We start from the raw sequence: 7,852 nt of genomic DNA on the forward strand, positions 1-7,852 counted from the left end.
GGTCTTTTCTGTGCAAATACTTGGAATTCTTCAATTTTGTTGAATGCCCATACATTCCCCTGGAAATATATAGTCAATTTTGATGGGTAGTTGATCCGTGGTTGCAGGCCCAGCTCTCTTGCCTTTCTGAATATTGTATTCCAGGCCTTACCGTCTTTTAGCGTGGTGGCTGCCAGATCCTGTGTGATCCTGATTGGTGTTCCTTGATATTTGAATTGTCTTTTTCTGGCTTCTTGTAAGATTATTTCTTTTGCTTGAAAGCTCTTGAATTTGGCAATTATATTTCTGGCCGTTTTCTTATCTGGGTCGAATGTAGTGGGTGTTCTATGAATCCTTTCAATGTCTATATTGCCCTCTTGTTGTAGGACTTCAGGGCAATTTTGCTGAATAATTTCTTTTAGTATGGAGTCCAGGTTTCTATTAATTTCTGGTTTTTCTGGAAGACCAATTATTCTCAAATTGTCTCTTCTAGACCAGTTTTCTTGGTCTGTCACTTTCTCATTGAGATATTTCATATTTCCTTCTATTTTTTCAGTCTTTTGACTTTGTTTTATTTCTTCTTGTTGTCTTGAGAGATCATTAGCTTCTAATTGCTCAATTCTAGCCTTTAGGGACTGGTTTTCAGCTATGATCTTTTGGTTTTCTTTTTCAATCTGGTTCAATTTGCTTATCAGTTCATTTGATTTCTGAGCCTCACTTTCCAATTGCAAGATTCTACCTTTTAAACTGTTATTTTCTTGCCAGATCTCTTCCATCTTCCTCAGAATCTCAGTTTTGAACTCTTCCATAGCTTGTGAGGAGTTTTCTTTATTTGAGGAGGGTCCAGATGCTTGTTTGTTCTCCTCCTCTGTTTGCTCGGTTGTCTGGATTTTCTCTGTGTAAAAGTTGTCGAGTGTTAAAGACTTCTTTTTCTTGTTGTTTATCTTTCTCTTCTGAACTTCCTGAGTCTGGGTAGCCATCATTAGCCCAGCAGCTTCTCAGCTTTATCCTCGCGCTCGGGGTCTGTCCGTGGTCTTTTGGCTCCTGAGGTCTGAAGTCTGGTTTTTTCCAAGGTCAAGCCCCCTGGTGGACCCCCTTGCTTGATCCTCTGCAGGAGGTTCCTTTACAAGTCTCAGGGTGCTGCTTCCACAGTCGTATACCCGTCTACGCTGGTTCCCCACTCAGGGTTTCAGAGCTTTAGCTCATGGCTGTGTCTGCCTCCTCCCACACCTCCGCCGCTCCCGCACTCAGAGTTCGCGTGCGTTCTTTGCCTTTTTGGGGTCCCAAATCTTGCTGCTCTCAGGAACAGGCCCTGGAGCTGCCAATGACTCGATGGGTGCCCCAAACTTGCTCTATTTCTTTTTAACTGGATTCGGAGCTATAGGTGGTATGTGTGGTAGGGGTTGGGGTGGGGTGGTTGCTCAGCCCGCGATTTAGTGAGAGCTGTTTCACCCCTTTATAGCATGGAAATGTCCCGATTCCATGTACCTTCCACACTGCACCCTGTTGTGGGGTTCCTCCGTTCGTCTGGACTTGTTTTTATGTCCCCTTGAGGAGTCTTGTGTGTTTCGGTCAGGAGAGGTTAAGAGCTGCTTTTTACTCTGCTGCCATCTTAACCCGGAACCTCCACCCCTGATTTCTTTTAAGGGGAGAGAGTAGCTTACATTCTCCAGCTTAATTCCTTCCCACCAAATAATGCTGGTTACAAAAAAGACCATCACAAAAAGTAAATAGTAAGTAAATCTAAGCAAAATAACAAATAGAAACTAAAGAAGTTTTACAGATGATAACATACCAGAGATTATACAAGAATAAATGAACTTTTCAGATAGATGAGAGAGAAGATCTCAGCTCGAACCAGGAAAGAAAAAGAACAATTTCACTCAGGAGAGGTCCAGATGCTGGAAGAACTCAAAAAGGATTTCAATCAAATAAGAGAGGTGGAAGAAAAATGAGGAAAAGAAATTAAAGTAATTGCAAAAAGAAAATAACAACTTAAAAAGCAAAATTGGTCACCTGGAAAAAGAAGCAAAAAAAAAAAAAAAACAATAAAAAGAGTTCCACAAAAAGTAGGATCAACCAAATGGAAAAGGAGGATCAAAAGATCATGGGAAAAAATCATTTTAAAAAAATTAGAGTTGGACAAACAGAAGCCAATGATTTCACAAGATATCAAGAAACAATGAAACAAAATCAAAAGAATGAAAAATAGAAGAAAATATAAACTCTCATTGAAAAAGCAACTGACCTGGAAAATAGATCCAGGGGAGACAATTTAAGAATTATTGGACTCTCTGAAAGTCAGGAGAACTCATCTCTAAATAATATCTAGATTGGCAAGTCCTGGAAGCCAAGTAATACAATGGATTTAGTTTTCTATATGATTTCATGGCTCTGAAGGCTCCTTTCTGACCTTCAAAAGTTTCTCTCTCTATCACTTCCCTGAAAGTTCTCTCTTAAAGTGTGCCCTCAACAAAACTAAGGTAAGTCACTTACAGCAGGTATATGGAGTCATGTTTAGCATTCTTTCAGCTATTCAGAAGTCACATCTCCCACCATCTTTGTAGCAAGCCCTAGACTGTCATTCAGGGCATACCCTAAGGGAGTGTTAGTTTTTTATTGTTATAGAACCACTGACCTATGTGAAAATTTAACACTAACCTATAGCACTTTTTTTGGCACCCTGAGACAACCTTTTGATTTTGAAATAAAAGATCCTGCCTCTTAACTATATCTCTCTGGGGCAATGGGTAGAATCCTCCCCACCATGCCAGGAGACATAGCCATAGTGACTCCTGGCATCTGGGAGACATACCTCTTGTCCAGACTGAGGTTGGAGTCCTCCAAATCAAAAGGGCTCAGGAAAGGGATGTCAGGAGGAGTATATATTGGAGTAGGGGAAAGAAGTAGGTCTTTTTGCCTCAGAATTATGGACAGAGAAAGTGGCTACAAGAGCACTGGTGTGTCCATGGTCTGGCTGGTGCAGCCAGCTTAGAGAGAAGACTGTTAAGGGAATGACAGGCCACATAGTGTTGGGACCTTTTCTTTCTCTGATCCACTTTTAAATATTTAATAAATAATTATAAAATAAGATACAGCCTCCAAAGAATTTTAATAATAATTTCTAGCTTCAGACTCTGAAGAGAAAGGAATGCAAAGGAGTTAGTCCAGGAAAGTTTTTATGTTGAAGGGCTCACCTTCAGCACAGCCAAAGATTAATTCATGAATCTAAGACTTGGGCAGCCTGCCAGAAATCAATTCTTTGGGCTTTGCCCTCTCAATTGCAGAGGAAGTAGGTGTCCTGAAAAGCTGTCTAACTGGGGTTAGAGGTAATGAGGTCAATGAGGCTTGCACTATGGGCTCTCTCCACAAGCGTCAGGGAGCCAGGAAGAAGCCAAGAAACCTTAGCTATTAATACTGATTGTAAAATGCCTTATGGAGCTTGAGTAATCAGAGCTGTTTACTCTAGCCATCTTGCAGCCTGATTCCAGATGTGTATCTATGATTTGAATTCTGTAAAGTATTTTACTGTCAGTTTTAAATAATATGAATTACCTGAAGTGCCTCATATATAGTGGTCTTCCCCAGAAAGCCTACTGCAGCGCCCTTCTCTAGGAAGATAAAGGCTTTCTAAGTAGACTGGCACCCCCCCCACCATGACCCCCTGTAACATGTCTTCTAATCTCCATCAGTCATCCTCTTGCTTGGGCCTGCCCCCATGGGTTGTGCCAACCCCTTAACCCCAGTTTTCCAGCTTTCCAACTCCACACTGCTTCCCTACAATCCAAAAGGACTCTACCCTGAGACTTCATGAATCCTCAGAGATGATGATAAACTACATGAACTCATTCATCAGTGATTAACTCCTACTCCATCATACCTTCTCCATTCCAGTGATTCTGAACACTTTGTTGTCATGGTTCAAACCCCCTTTTCCATCCTCTACTGACCATTATCTTATTCTCATTCCCCTCAATGTTTTAACCTCCACAATGTTCTACCCTAAAGCTATCCATACCCAGAGAGAATCCACTGTGTTCTTTGGAATTCCTGCTCCATAGGAAGAAACTTTTCAGTTTAAACCTTTTCCTTTCTCCCACCCTATTTTCATCCTTTTACATGCACTCAGCCTGTCTTCCTTCTGATGATACAGTCTCCCTGGCCAACATTCCACATTTCCACTGATTCTAATTTCATTCATTCCCGGCTGGCTGGCTGAAGTGGGAGAGTTAGAACATCCCATACTTTTCATTTCCACTTTCAGCCTATCCCTCTACCACCATCACTGAATAACTTCCCTTCCTTCGAGAGAAGTTCAATACCTATTTATCACCCAGTGAAAATTTCAGTAGCTTCTAACCTCCAAGACACTCTCCTTCTTATTCCAACTAATTCAGTGTCTGGATCCCAGTTTTTCTCTGATCTCCAATTCCTGCCCTCATACTAAGGAATTTTTAACATACACATTGATACTCCCTCAAACCCCTGAACTTAATCATTTCCCATGACCTACTCCTATACCCCATCTCAGCTATACAAAGATGTTGTCATCCCCTTGGTCATGCCATCCATCACTCTCAAGTGTTCCATGTTTATGAGTTTTGTAATTTCCTTATAGGATCATAATCTCTCTGTTCTACCTCTCTCTCTGCTTTGCAACCCTTAACTTTGCTTTTTGTCCTCGCTGCAATCTCCAATCCTATCACCTTTCAATTATTTCCTGGTCATCACCCCTGCATTGTGTTGCAGTCAAAATAAGGTGAACTGAGGCACCAGATTCTGAATACAATCATATTGAATATATTGGCATATTTTAATAAATTATGAATTTAGCAAGAAATAGAATCTGAGCTTCTTCAGCAAAACTGAGACCCCAAATGAATTAGTTTTAGGAAATATAGAACAAAGGACATGACTTCGTAAGTAGGAAACAAGTGGTTACAAGAGTTCAACATTGCAAATGATGAAACTATTTTGATTTCTAGAGCTAAGGCATGGGGGCCAATATGATTGGCCACAAATAAGAGGCTAGCAACAATCTCCTCCTTCCCTCCTGTAACTAAGAAATGTTCATTATTTGAGTCCACCTGCAAGGTTGGAGATAGTGGACCAGACAGCTTTGGACAAACATAGGATAACAGTGGTGTACCAGACTCCCTGGTGTCCACCCACATCTCAGAGATAACAGATTTCCTTGAGGCAAGAATAAAATAGCAATTAGCAGGAGAAATGGATTTCTAAACTTAAATTTGAAAGCCAACTAAGTTTCTGAGCTAAGTTCTAAAATAAAGAACCATGGCTTAGGCAGTTATGGGACAGAATCAATTGTCAATAAGATCAATTTAAAAAAGATACAAGATCAGTCTGATCATTTCAACCAGCTACAGTCTTCTTTCTTCTCTATCTTGATTCCTTGGTGAACCAGTCCTCTCTCAAGCCCCTTTATTTTCCTATTGCTGCTCTTGCCTTGCCAAGCCTCAGCTTTGGATTATTTCCACCATATTTTGCCATTATTCCAACTCATATTCTACTGAATGAAACTAGATCAAATCACAAGCCTGGGCTAACTGAGTCTACTACAAATTTATGTTATCTAATTTCAGTTTGGTCCCTTCTGCTGGCAGGCAATTCTTTTACATCTCCCTAATTAACTCACTATCCCATTCACCACCATGGCTCTTCCAAATCTTTTCATTCCTCCCCAAACTCCCATGGCTCCTCATTCTCACACCAGTCAACTGAGATCCTTGCTTTTATTTCACTGAAAAATGTGGGGTCATTTACCAAGAGCTCCTCCATATCCCTCCTCCTCAATTCACCTCTCCTAGATGCCTCTCTGTGCCAAGGCCTGGGCTAAACACTGAGGATAAAAAAAACAAGTTACATTCTAATGAGGGAAGATAACACACAAAGGGAAGCTGGAATTAAAAGCTATCTTAATGTTCCCCCATATGCCTGCAATCCTACCAACAGAATCCATGTCTTAATCATCACTATTCCATAATGTCCTAAAAAAGGATTTTGAATTTATGTTTGTTGGGTAAGCGTGGAAACAGCAGCAGGGAACTCTGGGGGGAGAGAGGGGTGGGTACAGCAACTTATTGTTGCTTCACAGAACTAAAAATATTGATGGCCCAGCACTGAAGCTTAAAGAGAAAATTCTAAACAGAAGCATAAGCATTTGTAAGCCACGTCCTTCCTATTCTACTAACTTCTTTTTTCACACCCACTCCCTAAGCTTTTGCTTTAAACAATGAGAGCTTGCTAAAGGTAGGAAGACACCCATGACCAGCTTCTTGTCTGCCTGCTGTATGCAAAGCACTATGCTGGTTGCTAGGGAGGAGGGACAAAGAAGTCATAAAACTCTGCAAATATTAGAACATCTGGACTACAGTAACTTGATCACTGTTTTCTATATAATTTGAGGTAAGTGACTTTTTGAAAAAGGATATTAAATTAAAGAAGGTTGATGAGCACAGTGGATAAGAAGAACTCAGTGGTTTTTCCCATACTCCACTGAACTCCAGGCCACTCTTTCAAAGTTAAAATAATCAGTTACTATCAAATTATTATTTTAATATTTATTATATAATATTTATAATTATAATATTAAATTAATAATAAAATAAAAGTTAAAATAATCAGGAGAGAACAGGAGGAGAGGGAGAACCTTGAGAAGGCAAGCAGTTTGCTATAGACTATTCAACTGTATAGTTATGCAAAATATATTTCCATATATTATTATATTAGCCATGTTGCAAAAGAAATCAGACACAAAAAAAGAAAAAAAAGTAAAAAAAGAATGCTTCATCTCTATTCAGACTACATCAGTTCTTTCCCTAGAGATGAATCATTTTTCATCATAAATCCCTTAGAATTATCTTATATCATTGTATTACTGAGAATAGCTAAGTCATTCACAATTGATTATTGTACAATATTTCTGCTACTGTATACAGTGTTCTTATGTTCTGCTCACTTCACTTTGTATCAGTTTATATAGGTTTTCCCAGATTTTTCTTTTTTTTTCTTTTTATCTTTTTTTAAAACCCTTCTGTGTATTGGCTCCAAGGTAGAAGAGTGGTAAGGGCTAGGCAATGGGGGTTAAGTGACTTGCCCAGGGTCACAGCTAGGAAGTGTCTGAGGCCATATTTGAACCTAGGACCTCCCGTCTCTAGACCTGGCTCTCAATCCACTGATCCACCCAGCTGCCACCCAGCTGCCATCTTGCTCATCATTTCTTAAAGCACAATAGTATTCCATCACAATCATATGCTATAACTTGTTCAGATGTTCCCCAGTTGATGGGCATCGCCTCAATTTCCAATTATTTGCCACCACAAAAAGAAATGCTATAAATATTTTTGTAAATGTAGGTCCTTTTCCTTTTTCTTTAATCTCTTTGGGATATAGACCTAGAAGTCATATTGCTGGGTCAAAGGGATTTTAGATTTATAGCTATTTGGACAGAGTTCCAAATTGCTCTCCAGAATGGTTGTATCAGTTCGCAACTCGACCAATAGTGCATTAATGTCCCAGTTTTTCCATTTCCTTTCAACATTTGTCATTTTCTTTTTTTGTCATATTGTCCAGTCTAATAGGTGTGGGTTGATAGCTCAGAGTTGCTTTATTTAAATTTCTCTAATCAATAGTGGTTTGGAATATTTTTTCATAAGTCTATAGTCGCTTTGGTTTTTTTTCTTCTGAAAATTGTCTGTTCCTATTCTTTAACCATTTGTCAATTGGGGAATGACTTTTATTCTTATAAATTTGGTGTAGTTCTTTATATTTGAGAAATGAGGTCTTTAGCAGAGAAACTTGCTATAAATCTGCCCCCACAATTTCCTGCTTTCCTTCTAATCATGGTTGCATT

Source organism: Gracilinanus agilis, chromosome 4 (assembly GCF_016433145.1).
Source record: "Gracilinanus agilis isolate LMUSP501 chromosome 4, AgileGrace, whole genome shotgun sequence".
NCBI classification, from domain to species: domain Eukaryota; kingdom Metazoa; phylum Chordata; class Mammalia; order Didelphimorphia; family Didelphidae; genus Gracilinanus; species Gracilinanus agilis.